The following is a 14,221-nucleotide window of genomic DNA, read 5'->3' as shown; positions in this document are numbered from 1 at the left end:
ACCATCATATCGGTACCAAAGAAGAACCAGGCAAAGTGCCTCAAAGACTACCGACCAGTGGCCCTGACTTCAGTCGTAATGAAGTGCTTCTAGAGGTTGATCATGAGGCGCATCACCTCCATACTCCCAGAACGCCTTGATCCACAGCAATTCGCATACCGCTGCAACCGGTCCACATCTGACACCATTTACCTGGCCCTACACTCATCCCTAGAGCATCTCGAAAACAAGGACTCCTACATTAGACTCCTATTAATTGACTACAGCTTCGCCTTCAACACCATAATCCCAGCCAAGCTCATATCAAAGCTCCAAAACCTAGGACTTGGCTCCCCACTCTGCAACTGGATCCTCGATTTTCTGACCAACAGACCACAATCAGTAAGAATGAACAACAACACCTCCTCCACAATAGTCCTCAACACCAGCGCCCCGCAAGGCTGCGTACTTAGCCCCCTACTCTACTCCCTGTACACACACGACTGCATGGCAAAACTTGGTTCCAACTCCATCGACAAGTTTGCTGACGATACGACCATAGTGGGCCGGATCTCGAATAACGATGAGTCCGAATACAGGAGGGAGATAGAGAACCTAGTGGAATGGTGTAGCGACAACAATCTCTCCCTCAATGCCAGCAAAACTAAAGAGCTGGTAATTGACTTCCGGAAGCAAAGTACTGTACACACTCCTGTCAGCACCAACGGGGCCGAGGTGGAGATGTTTAGCAGTTTCAAATTCCTAGGGGTGCACATCTCCAAAAATCTGTCCTGGTCCACCCACGTCGACGCTACCACCAAGAAAGCACAACAGCTCCTATACTTCCTCAGGAAACTAAGGAAATTCGGCATGTCCACATTGACTCATACCAACTTTTACAGATGCACCATAGAAAGCATCCTATCAGGCTGCATCACCGCCTGGTATGGCAACTGCTCGGCCCAGACCGCAAGAAACTTCAGAGAGTCGTGAACACCGCACAGTCCATCACACGAACCTGCCTCCCATCCATTGACTCCATCTACACCACCCGCTGCCTGGGGAAAGCGGGCAGTATAATCAAAGATCCCTCCCACCCGGCTTACTCACTCTTCCAACTTCTTCCATCGGGAAGGAGATACAGAAGTCTGAGAACACGCACGAACAGACTCAAAAACAGCTTATTCCCCTCTGTCACCAGACTCCTAAATGACCCTCTTATGGGCTGATCTCATTAACACTACACCCTATATGCTTCGTCCGATGCCAGTGCTTCTGTAGTTACATTGTATATGTTGTGTTGCCCTATTATGTATTTTCTTTTTTTCCCTTTTCTTCTCATGTACTTAATGATCTGTTGAGCTGCTCGCAGAAAAATACTTTTCACCGTACCTCGGTACACGTGACAATAAACAAATCCATCCATCCATCCAGTAAAGAGTGAGCTTTGCTCTATATCTAAACCCGAGTTGTACCTCTCCTGGGAGTGTTTGATGTGGCCAGTGTCTGCTGCGATGTCCTCTGTATCTAAACCTAAGCTGCATCTATCTTGTTTACAGCTCCAACAACTGGGCTACTAATATTGTTACTGGACTTGTAATTCAGAGAACCACGGTAATGCTGTAGGGACCGGGGTTCGAATCCTTCCCCGGCACATGGTGAAATTTGAATTCAGTATCAGTATGGATTTAAAGGTCTAATGGTGACATTGGGAACAATGTAGTTGACTCTTCGCTACCTCTTAAATGGCCCAGCAACCTACTTAGTTCTAGGGAAATTAGGGATGAGCAATAAATGCTGACCCAGTCAGCGAATCCCACATCTGTAAAGGAATTTTAAAAAGTTTCGCAGGAGGGTTCCTCCATGTCTAATCCGTTTGTTTCTGTCTTGCGAAAGTTCGAAGAGGACGTTGGAGACGGAGCTTCGCTCTGCACGTAATCATAAGTATTATCTATCCTGGGAGTATTCAATTTGGCAGTGGAGAGGGAGATTTACTTTGAATCGAACTGAGACTGATTCTTCCTGGGCCATTTCAATAGTGTACCCAACACTATCCTAAAATCAGACACTTTTGCACACCCACAGAGGTCAGTGCAGGATACACTCCAGCCAGCAAGTGGGATGGTGAAGCACTCACTCTCCCATAGATTAGCAACCTCCAGAGATTAGTCCTGGCCAATTCCCATTCGATTTCCTTTCTTGTGATTGCAGTTGCAATAATGCTTGTTTGTGTCTACCTGTATTTGTATTTTCTGTATTTGTCTGTGTCCCTATCTATATTTGTGTATAACTCTATGCGTGTTTTAATTCTGTGTCCCTGTGTTTCTCAGTTTATTCTTGTGTCTGCTTGCATATATCTGTGTTTGTCATTGTATGTGGAGGCGGAGGGGGGTTGTGTGCGTGCGTGTATATGTGTTTAGGTGGAGGTGTGGGTGCCTGTGTGGGTGTATGTAGGTTGTGTGAGTTAGTGTTTTGTGTGCCTGTGTGTGCATCAGTCCCAGTTTGCATTGGAAACCTGGAGGTACAGAACCTCGTCACCTGATTAGTCAGTGTAGGTTTCTGGGATTAATGTTGAGTTGAACAGCTGCGACCCATGATTTCTGTCCTCTTTATCGATTTGCTACCCAATACGCCTTCACCAACAGGGCCAATCTTTATCTTCTCCTTACGTTTCGCTTGCAGAGAACACTGGCGCTGGTTCTGCTACGAATATATCCTGCTGTCTGAACTTTCTGCCACTGATAAAACCTGTCTTGTCTCTAACAGAAACGTGAACACTCCGTTTGCTTTCTGTCCATGACATCTTCAGCAATGCTCTTCTGAGCTCCAAACTATCACTGGCATTCTAGCTTGCTCCAACTGCTCCACCCCCTCTGCTCAACGTGTTAAAACATTACCGGTTTAACCCTGTACATCTGTGAAGGCTGTACCTCTGATGCGTGGCTTGACACTGTCACATGCCAGCGGAGTACTTTAAAGCGCTGGTCGATGCCCTGTGACGGCTCAGAGACCGGCATAACGTACTCCAGAATATTGTGGGATGAAGCTATGTAACGCGACCTCCTGGTGTGTGAAGCAATATTGACACACGACCGCATTAAATTGTTGTATTTTTCAGTCCAGTGGGTGGAAACGGAAGGCAAGAAAAAAAAACAGCATTAAGAGTATGAAGGAAAATAAATATAATCGCCGGAAATCAATACAGGAAGATGAATTGAATCACATAAAAAATTAATGAGATAAGGAAAAAATAAAATTTTAACAGAAAAAAACGGGAAGAATCTTGCGTTCTAAATGGCGTATATGGAAACAAAAAAAGAATTGCAGGAGAAAGATGAACAAGAGAGAGTAAAATTATATGTTGAAATTGAGGGGAAGATAAAATGAACAATTGAAGGAAAATTAACAAATGTGGGTTAAATTTAGGGATGGAGTATAAACGTGGGAAGTGTTGCTGCAACTGAGGAATGCATTAGTGCGACAGTACCTTAAATATTGTATGTAATTCTCCTCCCCTTATTTGAGGAGTGAAGCAGTTTCGTCAGTTTCGATAACGGAAGTTCAGAGGAGGTTCACCATATTGATTCAAGGGATGAGGGATTTGTCTTCTGATGCGGGGTTGAACAGTTTATGCTTATACACTCTCGGCTTCAGAAGAATGAGGGGAGAGGTATATGGAATGATAACATGTATTGAACAAATAGACGTGCAGTGAATGTTTCTTCTTGTGGGGAAACCTACAACGCGAGTTCGTAGTGTTAGAATAAGGGGGAACAGGTTTAAAACAGATCTGAGGATAAATTACTTCGCTCGAAGGGTCGTGAACCTGTGAATTCACTATTCCTCAGTGCAGTGAATGCCGCGACGTTCAGTAAACTTAACACAGATAAATAGGTGCAGGAGTAGGTCATTAGACCCTTAAAGCCTGCACCATTCAATATGATCATGGCTAATCACCAAATCCAGTATCCCACTTCCGCTTTCTTTCCATACCGCTTGATCCCTTTTAGCCACAAGAGCCACGTCCATCTCCCTCTTGAATATATCCAACGAACTGGACACAACAGATTTCTGTGATAGAGAATTTCATAAGTTCACAACCCTCTGAGAGAAAGTTCTTCTTCGTTAATCCTGAATGGCTTACTCCTTATTCTTAGGCTGTGATCCCTAGTTCTGGACGTCCCCAACATCGGGAACATAATTCCCTCATCTACCCTGTCCAGTCCCATCAGGATTGTATATATTTCTACGAGATTCTTCTCACTCGTCTCAACTGTAGTGAGTACAAGCCTAGCCGACTGAATCTTTCTTCATATGTCCGACCTACATTCCCGGGAATTAGTCTGGTGAACCTTCGCTGGACACCGTCAATAGCAAGAATATCCTTTCTTAAACTGGGAGCCCAGAACTGCACACAATACTTAAGGTGTGGCATCACCAAGCCCCTATAAAACTGCAGCAAGACATCCTTATATATCTATTCAAATCCTCTCGCTATGAAGGTCAGCATGCCACTTTCTTTCCTCACTGCCTGCTGAACGTGCATGCCAATCTTCTGCGATTGTTCCACCATGTCATCCAGATATTGTTGCGCTCCCCCTTTTCCTAAACTGGCACCATTCAGATAATAATCAGCCTCCCTGTGTTTGCCATTAAATTGGAGAGCCTCACATTTACCTACAAGTATTTGCCAAGTATTTTCGCCCTCAGCCAGCCTGTCCAGGTAACCATGCATCCTTTATGCACCTCCTCACATCACACACTGCCACCCAGCTTCGTGTCGTCTGCAAATCTAGAGCTATTGAATGCATTGTCTTTGTCCAAATCATTAAGTATATTGTGAACAGCTGTGGTCCTAGCATTGAACCCCGTCGTACCCCACTGTCACTATCTGCCACTCACAAAATAACCCGTTTATTCCCAATCTGGCTTCTTGTTTGCCAACCAGTTCTCTATCCACATCAATACATTACACCCCAAAAGAACGTTAAATTTGCTCACTATTCACTTGCGTGAAACTTTGTCAAAATCCTTTTGAAAGTCCAGATACACAATATCCATTGGTTCACTATTGTCCACACTACGGGTCACACCCTCAGTTCTTTCAATTCTTCCTTCATGCTGCACCTCTGTTCCCTCGTATTTCCGGAAGAATGTTTGCGTCTTCCTTAGTAAAGATAGATCCAAAGTATTTTTCAACTGTTCAGCCCATTACGAATTCACCTGATTCGAACGATAAGGGACCTACATTTGTCTTAACCAGTCTTTTTCGCTTCACGTATATGTAGCAGGGGTTGTTTAGCACAGGGTTAAATCGCTGGCTTTGAAAGCAGACCAAGGCAGGCCAGCAGCACGGTTCAATTCCCGTAACAGACTCCCCGAACAGGCTCCGGAATGTGGCGACTAAGGGCTTTTCACAGCAAGTTCATTGAAGCCTACTTGTGTCAATAAGCGATTTTCTTCTATAGAAACATTTCCAGCCATTTTTTATGTTTTCTGCAAGCTTACACTCGTATTCTATTTTGTCCTTCCGATTTAAATTCTTTGTCCTCCTCTGCTGATTTTAAAAAAAAATTCCCAGTCTTCAGGCTTGCTGCTTCTTGTGACTAATCGATAAGCCTCGTCTTTGACTTTTACACTATCCCTGATTTCCCTTGTCAGCCACGGTTGAGGCATCTTCCCCGCCTTACTCTCGCACTGGACAGGAATATACAATTGTTGAAGTTCATCGACGTATTCTTTACATGACTGCATTGCCTAACCACCGTAAACTTCTTAAGTGTTCTTTGCAAGTTTATCCTAACCAATGCACGTCTCACACCATCGACGCTAGCTTTCCTTATGTTGGTTGAGGACCCCAGTGTCAGACTTAACTGTGTCAGTTTCCTTTTTAATTAAGACTTCTAGCATATTACGGTCCCTCTTTCCAAAAGGATCTCGCATCACATACTTGCTAATTAATCCTCCCTCATCGTACAATCACCAGTCTAGCATCACTTGCTGTCTCATTGGTTCCTCGACATATTGGTCGAGAAAACGATCGCTTATACATTCCAGGAAATCCTCCTCCGTCGCACTGCTGCCAGTTTGATTAGCCGAAATAATTTGCAGATTGAAGTCACTCACAATAACTGCTGTACCCTTACTGCACGCATCTCAAATTTCCTCTTTGATGCCATCCCCAAACTCTCAACTACTCTTTGGTTGTCTGTACACAATTCCCACTCACGCTCTGTGCCCTTTGGTGTTCCGCAGCGCCGCCCATATAGATTTGACCTCGTCAGGCGAATGTCCTTCCTTACAATTGCTTTAATCTCATTTTAAGCAGGAAATCTCCCAAATCACTTTCCTTTCCTTTTATATTTCCTGAATACTGAATACCTCTGGATGTTCAGTCCCCATCATTGATCACCCAGGAACCAGGTCTCCTTGACCCCAATTACATTATTTACATTAATGATTAACATCAAAGTTAATTCAGCAGCCTTATCATAAATGTTCCTCGCTTTCAGAGGCAGAACCTTCAGGCTTGTTTTTGACTGTTATTGCCCTTTCAAAATAATGATATAATGTGGCCCTTTGTTTTTTGTCAATGGTTTGTCTGCCTTCCACTTTCCCCTTTACTGCCTTTTGTTTCTCTCCCCAACCTCCTTCCCTCCGACATCCTGCATCAGTTTCCACTCCCTGACATATTAGATGAAACCTTCCCCAACAGCACTAGCAAACATGCCTCCTAAGAAGTTGGTTCCGGTCCTGTCCAAATGCAGACCATTTGGGTTGTATTGGCCCCGACTCCCCGAGAACAGGTAGCAACGTCCCAACTCATTTAATCCCTTCCTCTTGCACCATCTCTCAAGCTCCGCATTCATCTCAGCTATCCTGCAATTCCTACCCTAACTAGAACGAGGCACTGGTAGCAATCCTGCGATTGACTTTGAGGTCTACCTGTGAGGTCCTTCTTTTTAGTTTAATTCCTAACTCTAACGTTAGCTTTTAGGATCTCTTCCCGTTTATTACCTGTATCGGTAGTGCCTTTATGTACCACGGCAGCTGGGTGTCCACCCCCCTCCCACCCCCACCCCCCCACCACCCCCCCCCCCCCAGCATTCCCTGTAGCTGCGTCGGGACATCTGAACCTTGCACCACCGAGGCAACATACAATCCTGCAGTCTCGTTTGCAGCCGCAAAGACGCCAATCTATTTCAAATACTACTGAAGACCCTATCACTATTGTTCTGCCATTCCTTCCCCTTCCCTGCAGCAGAGCCAGCCGTAGTGCCATGAACCTGGCTAGTGCTGCCTTCCCCTGGTGAGCCATCTCCCCCAACAGCATCCAAAATGGTATATCTATTTTACAGGGAGATGACAGCAGGGGACCACTGTACTACCTTCCTACTCTTCCTCTGTCTGGTGGCCACCCATTCCCTATCTTCCTCAGTAATTTTAATCTGCCCAATGACCAACTTATTGATCGTGCTATCCAGGATTTCCTCAGCTCCAGAGCCGCGGAGCGGCCGGACAGGTGCTTCAGTTGGACAGACTGCCTGCAGGTTAAGGAGAGTCCCTAAATTCCCACATCGCACAGGAGGAGCATTACATCTGCCTGCGATCTCCGACATGACATAACACTGGAGTTAACTTTACTACAGCACCAGCACAAAAATAGGAGAAACGGCAATAAAAAATAAATAAATAAATAAAACATACTTACCAGTCACCATCCAACCACTTACCTGCTGGCTGTGATGTCACGGTTCGATTTCTTCCTTGCAGCTTTAATCAGGTTCCCAGTACTTTCCAGGCTACAACAAATTTTCTCGCAGCCACTCTCAATATCTCTCTCCCTTATTTTTGGTTAGAGGAGGAGGGAAGTATGAGAACACTGCAGTAATGTAATGTTTGGGGCTTAACTTTCCTTGTCACTGAGTTCTTCCACGATCTGCTGTTCAGTCGTGGTGACTGCTCCCAGAATGCACCTTATTGACGTCATCTGCCGCTCTCTGTTGTCGTAGATAGACAGATTTTTAATTAGTAATGGGTTGAAGGGTTGTGGCGAACGGGCAGGAAAGTGGCTGAAGCCGAAATTAGATCAGCCGTGATCGTATTGAATGGTGGAGCGGGATAGAGGAGCTGAATTGCCATCTCCCGTTCTCAGTTGTTATGTTCTTAATAAAGAAATCCATCATGCAAATCTTGAGGAAAACATTGTGATCAACTAACTTAGTTTTTTGAGGAGGCAATAAGCCAGAATTGTTCAGAGCATTGCTGATCAACTTTCAAAAGTTATTCGATGTAATGCCACAAAGAAGATTTATGAGCAACAGTTTATTATGCTAATGGAATAAAAGGCCGCAGAAACAGAGGTTATGATTAACGGGATGTTATTTAGAATGGAATTTCCCAAATGGCTGTATTGGAACCCTTATTTTCCCTCATGTATATTAATAACCTAGTGTTCGTAGTTTCAAAATCACTAGCTTAATTTTCTAGTTAGAATTAATATGTCCTTACATATTTTCTGCTAAACGTTTTGGAATCGATATTAATAAGCAACGGAATCAGCATTATTGGAATCCAACCAGATAAGTTGTGGCTTAATTGCCTTAATTGACAATTAACGAATAGGTAATCCATATAGGAAGGACGGAAATCTAGTTTGGATCACAAAAAAACTGTTTTTTTATAATTATATGCATTATGAACACTTGCATAATAAGACAGATTCTTAAATTATCGTCGAAATAAGAAGCTTGTGTCCTTCTTCAGCCAACAAAGGGAAAAAGAGTAATATAACGGATTAACCCTGGTTCGAAGGCAATGAATAGGCCCTTGTTAAGGGGCTTCAATTTTATGTGTCAGACAGCCCTGCTAACCAATTATTGTTCGCCACTGATTCTAAATCAAACTGAGAGATATAGCTTGAAAGAAAGTATTGTTGCTGAGGCGATGTGCATAATTAGCTAACAAAACATAACAATGACTACCTCTTATTTAATTATTGACACAGTACTGACCATTTGGCTATTTTCAAAAAATGTTGAGGTGAGATTTCACTCTTTTAAGGTATTTAGAAATTATTCTCAAGAAGCCATCTTGGTAGGAAGAAAAGGGAAGAGAGAGAAATTGTGAGAATGGTAGAGAGAATGATGCTGAGAGAAATTCAGGAAGAGAAAGAGAGAGATGTAAAGAGAGATGGTGGGAGAAAGATGTGCGTAGCTCTGGTTAGAGAGAGATGGAGAGCGTGAGGTTTATGGAGAAGTTTGAGAGCTGTTGGTATAACATGGTGTCAGTACTGTCATGCCATCGTTTCACAACCTGGATGGTGAAGGGTGGCGAGAAGACTCTTCAATTTTTAAAGTGAAGCTTTCACCTCTTAATTTAGAATAGTGATAATTACTGTTAAGGATCAATTTTTAATCTCCCTGACTTGTTACCTTTTTAATCGTTAATACACTTCCTGAATTCACAAATGAAAGTGCTCTTTCTTGCCGTATAGTTAAGGCTCTGCGACCGAGTGTGATTTCTGACTGCGCGGGTTTGTATAGAAGCGATTCCCATGAATCCCAGATCAATTTAACTAAATGTATTATATTCGACCTTCGTTGTACACGGTGCGATTTCAAAGTTTATGGATGATATGCAAATTGAGGAAATTGTGAGCTGTGGAGGTGGATAGTGTAGAACATCAAAAGGACTTGGACAAATCAGCTGTGTTGGTGGACAAGCACAGATTAATTTCGTTAGGAAAGATATGAATAGAAAATCTTTTAAAAATGGGCTAAATTCTCAGGCAGTGTGGGAGCCCAGGGCCCTGGGTGTATCTGTATATAATTAATTTACAGTGGTAGGACAGCTGAACAGCTTGCATTTTCGAATTTTCACTACTTCTGTCTCAAATAGAGTATTGCGTTCAGGACTGGGCGCCTGAAATTAGGAAGGACGGAAAGAGTGAGGAAGGTATTCCTGAGACTATTCTTTGAAGAAGATACATTGGAGAGGTAACGACTCTTTTCCTTGTAGAAATAGAGAGGCTGAGAGGATATTTGATAGAATTGATTGAACATCATGAGGAATCTGGACAGAGCTGATAGAAAATACTTATTCTCCCATTTGTAAGGATTGATAATGAGACCGTGCGCATTTAAAGTGCTAGAAAATATACGCAAAAACACAATGGGCAGAACGACTTTTATGCAGCAAGCGATTAATGTCCGGCATGTGTTGCCTGACAGTGTGTTGTCAGGGGGTTCAAGGAACATTCAGGAAGAGAATTAGGCTGTTATCCAAATAGGACAGATGTGCATAGTCTGGTGGGAACGGCGGCAGGACGGCATTGGCCGAACTGAATATTTGGAGAGAAGACGAAGGGCCGAATAGTCTCCTCCTGTGCTACTGCAATTCTAGGGTTCTGTGCAGGGACAAATGAAGTCAATGTAGAAGCCAGGACTAAATTAGTAGGGACGTCAGAATGTGCACTTTGCTACCACAAACAGAGATTGCGGCGAATAGATTAAACATTTTCAAAGTGAAAATAAAAACACTTTCACGTCGGAAAATGGAACAGAAATATGGACTAAAAAGCTGTGATGAAATTGAAGAAATGGGAGGTAATTCATGAGATGTATAAATACCAGCGCATATGTATAAACACCATGAATTTGGAAGCTACAACTGTATTGCGCCATTCCATAGGAGTTATCTCTTTCTGGAAGAGATCACAATTGATGCAATTAACTCTTGGGCCTGTCGTGGACGATAATGTGATCAAGTCAGTCAAAAAATGATGCGCGCTCCACACAGTGAAGATCCTACTAATGCATTGCTTTTCGTCACAGAATGAGGGGACATGATCTTTCCAGAGTCAAGCCTAAAATATACTCGGATATTTTTTTTTAACAGTGTAGAATGAATGTCCTGTCAAGGACAACTGCCGCAATTTGCTTTTTCAGTACAATATTTGGTTTTCACTTCTGTCCAAAGAGATAAAAAAAAAAAAACAAGTGAATTGTACAGGACAGTCTGTGGCTGCATAAAGAAGGACAACAATAATCCTACACCCAAGGACGATGTCCATAAAAGATAACGGAAATCTCATGCACCCTGTTTCTACTCTTCAAAGATTGAAATGGATATTGAAAAGGATGGCCTTGACATATTAACTAATTCAGCCATTTCCGCCTGCAGTCTTGCAGTTTTAACTCACCGCTCTTCCACATAATTTCTCATTACTGCAGGATGTGAAACTTCCAATTCCTCCCTCCCCGAAGAGTGACATATGTTTGGTATATATTTAAAGTTCTTATCCAGTGACATGAACCCGCTTTCCATAAAGTAACACATCACACAAAACTGACCCCTCACTCCAGCAGGGAACCCTCAGCATCTATACTGGCCCATCAACAGACACACTGACCCTTAGACCAAAGCTGACATCGCAAACAGCTAAGACAATTGCTCCTCACTAAAGTGACTTCTCATCACAACTGAGCACTCACCGAAATCTGACCTCTCATTGGCTGGACGTACCCGCCAGGCAAAAATGTTAACGCACCGATTGTCCTCTCAGTGGTTGGACCGGTCCGATATTGAAAAATGAGTACTCACCCTTAATTATTCTGATGCACTCCTGAATCAGCAGCCCCTGAACTGATGCTTCACACCTGCTGCCCAACCTGACTTGGAACGACGAACTGATACCTCTCTCCTCGCTGACACCTTACCCTAAATTGACTCCTCAACACATCCCTCCCCACACCCTGCAAGCTCTTATCTCCAAAAGTAGCCGTTCATCATAACATGACACATCACGCGATTGACAAGTGAAGAAGACCAAGTTGGCAAAAGGACAGGGGAATAATCGGTTAAAGCATCAGACGGTATTACAAAAATCTGAAAACCAAATAGACCTTCTATGACAAGGACAAACAAACAAAAGGTAATTAAGGACGTTTGAGAATGTTGGAAATGGAATGAAAATGAGCAAAATGCTGTGAAGATTAGCAACTATGATCGCTTAAGCCTTTAGAAAATGATAGTTCACCAGACAGGCGAGATTAATTCAAGACAGCGCCAGCACTAGATCATTCTGGGCAATTAGGCATGTCAAAAAATGCAATGCACATATCCAGGTTTGCACTGAAAAAGGGAGGATCTATTAAAATATGAAGTTAATACAGCCAAAGGTTTGAAAACAAACAGTAAGTGTTCCTGGAGGATTTAAGCAGGAAGAGCGTAGCTAAAGTAAGTGTTGTTCCTTAAGTTCTATGTATGGCCTATCTTCTACGCATGTTTCTATAGAATATTGGACTTGGTGTTCAGTCATGTACATGATAAATGGCGGAGGAGGTTGGAAAGGCCGAGTAGTCTCTTCCTGCTTCAGGTATCTATGTATGCTTCTGACTCGAGGATCATAATTAATAACAGGAAACCCGGGGAACCAGAAATTCTCTTCCCATTTCCGAAAATTTCCATCCCATCTCCCTGGTTCAAATCTGTGCTTTCCCCGAATCGGCATTTCCCTTGCCCTTGCCCCCAATCCGAAGTGTTGGCGAAACTGCCTCGAAATTCTCGATGAAGATATTATTACCGGACTCCCTGGGTATTTCCCCAGGGCTATCGGGAGCGGCGCTGTTGCTAGTGCTGTCAATCCCGACCCCCTGCACAAACCCTCCTTCATCCTGACCCACTGGGAACCAACCCATCTGACCCAGCTCCGAACCTTCTCCACATTCGCCGCCCAGTAGTAATACATCAGGTTCGGAAGACCCAAACCCCCTGCCTGCCTTCCCCTCTGTAGCAGCACCTTTCTAACTCTGGCCACCTTCCCTCCCCATATGAACGAAGTAATCCTTCCCTCAATCTCACTGAAAAAAACCTTTGGCAGGAAAAGCGGCAGGCATTGAAAAGGAAACAGAAATCGCGGCAAAAAGTTCATTTTAACCGCCTGTACCCGACCCGCCAGTGACAGAGGGAGAACATTAAACCTTGGCAGATCAGCTTTCACTCTCCCCACCAAATTAGAAATTTTGTCCCTGCGGAGCTCCGCCCACCTCTCCCCCCCCCCCCCCCCGCTCCGCGCAACCTGCACCCTCAGGTACCTGAAGTGAGTCCCTGCCCGACGGAATGGCAGCACCCACCCTTGCCCCCACCCCCGGCCGAGACACCACAAAATACTCACTCTTATCTATATTTGGTTTGAGAAAGACCCAAACACTCAAACCGGATCGACCCTACGCCTGCCCCTCATGCTCGAAAGGCCGAAGAAGCTCGGGAAGAAAGAACACCGGGGAAACCCCCGAAAAAGTCCGAAATATCGCGGACCGGCGGGAGCCTTTTCTCGACGCAGCCAGTCCACTCGCGAGCGCCACCGGAAGCCGTTCTGTCATTCTTTTGAACCTTAAAAAAATGAATTGTGACATCATGGGAAAGAAAAAGAAGAAACAGGCAACACAAAAATGCCGGTCTGCTAGTTTTAACTCTCGTTGTGGTAATGTTCCAATTCGTTATTAACTGGAATACATGCACCTGAAAGATAATGGAATTACATTCGCAATGCCTTCAGTGATTTATATTGTGAAAGTCAAAAATATTTTTGACATTTACAAGAAAATATATTTCTCGCGAGGACAAATATTTGGATGAAGGACATTTTTTGTTTGTCCTCAGGAAGAATAGATACACTGAATATAGTTTTTCCATGTAGAGGCATTGCAGAATGCAAACGTGCAGAGTGATTTGGCTGCCCTTGTACATGGATGATAAAACCTTGCCCGTGAAAGCATAAGTAACTATGAAGGCAAATAGAATGCTCAAGAAATTCACTCTACATTCCAACAAGAACACTCATCCTCAACCCCAAATACAGGTTTAAGCGAATTATCCGAGCAAAGCAAAACGAAACTTCTTAGTGAAGCCACATTCAAACAAGCCCCTCCACTAAAATGATCCAATTATCCCAAAATGACCCCTCACCTCTAACCGACCCATCTCCTCAAACTACCCCATTGCTTACATAATATAATTTGCCCAGGTTAACACCTGAGGCGCAAAAGCAGTAATTCCAAATTAACAATCTCCTGACCACAACTGACCCCTCAACTCAACAGTAACCACTCATGAGACATTGGCCGCTCGTTAACCCTCAAACGCAATCGTCAGTCCAACGACAGCCCTTTTGCCCAAACATAGTTCTTACCCTCAACTGGATGTTTTATTCCAAACTGACCAAAAAAATCATTCTGAT

Source organism: Scyliorhinus torazame, chromosome 14 (assembly GCF_047496885.1).
Source record: "Scyliorhinus torazame isolate Kashiwa2021f chromosome 14, sScyTor2.1, whole genome shotgun sequence".
NCBI classification, from domain to species: domain Eukaryota; kingdom Metazoa; phylum Chordata; class Chondrichthyes; order Carcharhiniformes; family Scyliorhinidae; genus Scyliorhinus; species Scyliorhinus torazame.
This window is presented reverse-complemented; position numbering follows the sequence as displayed.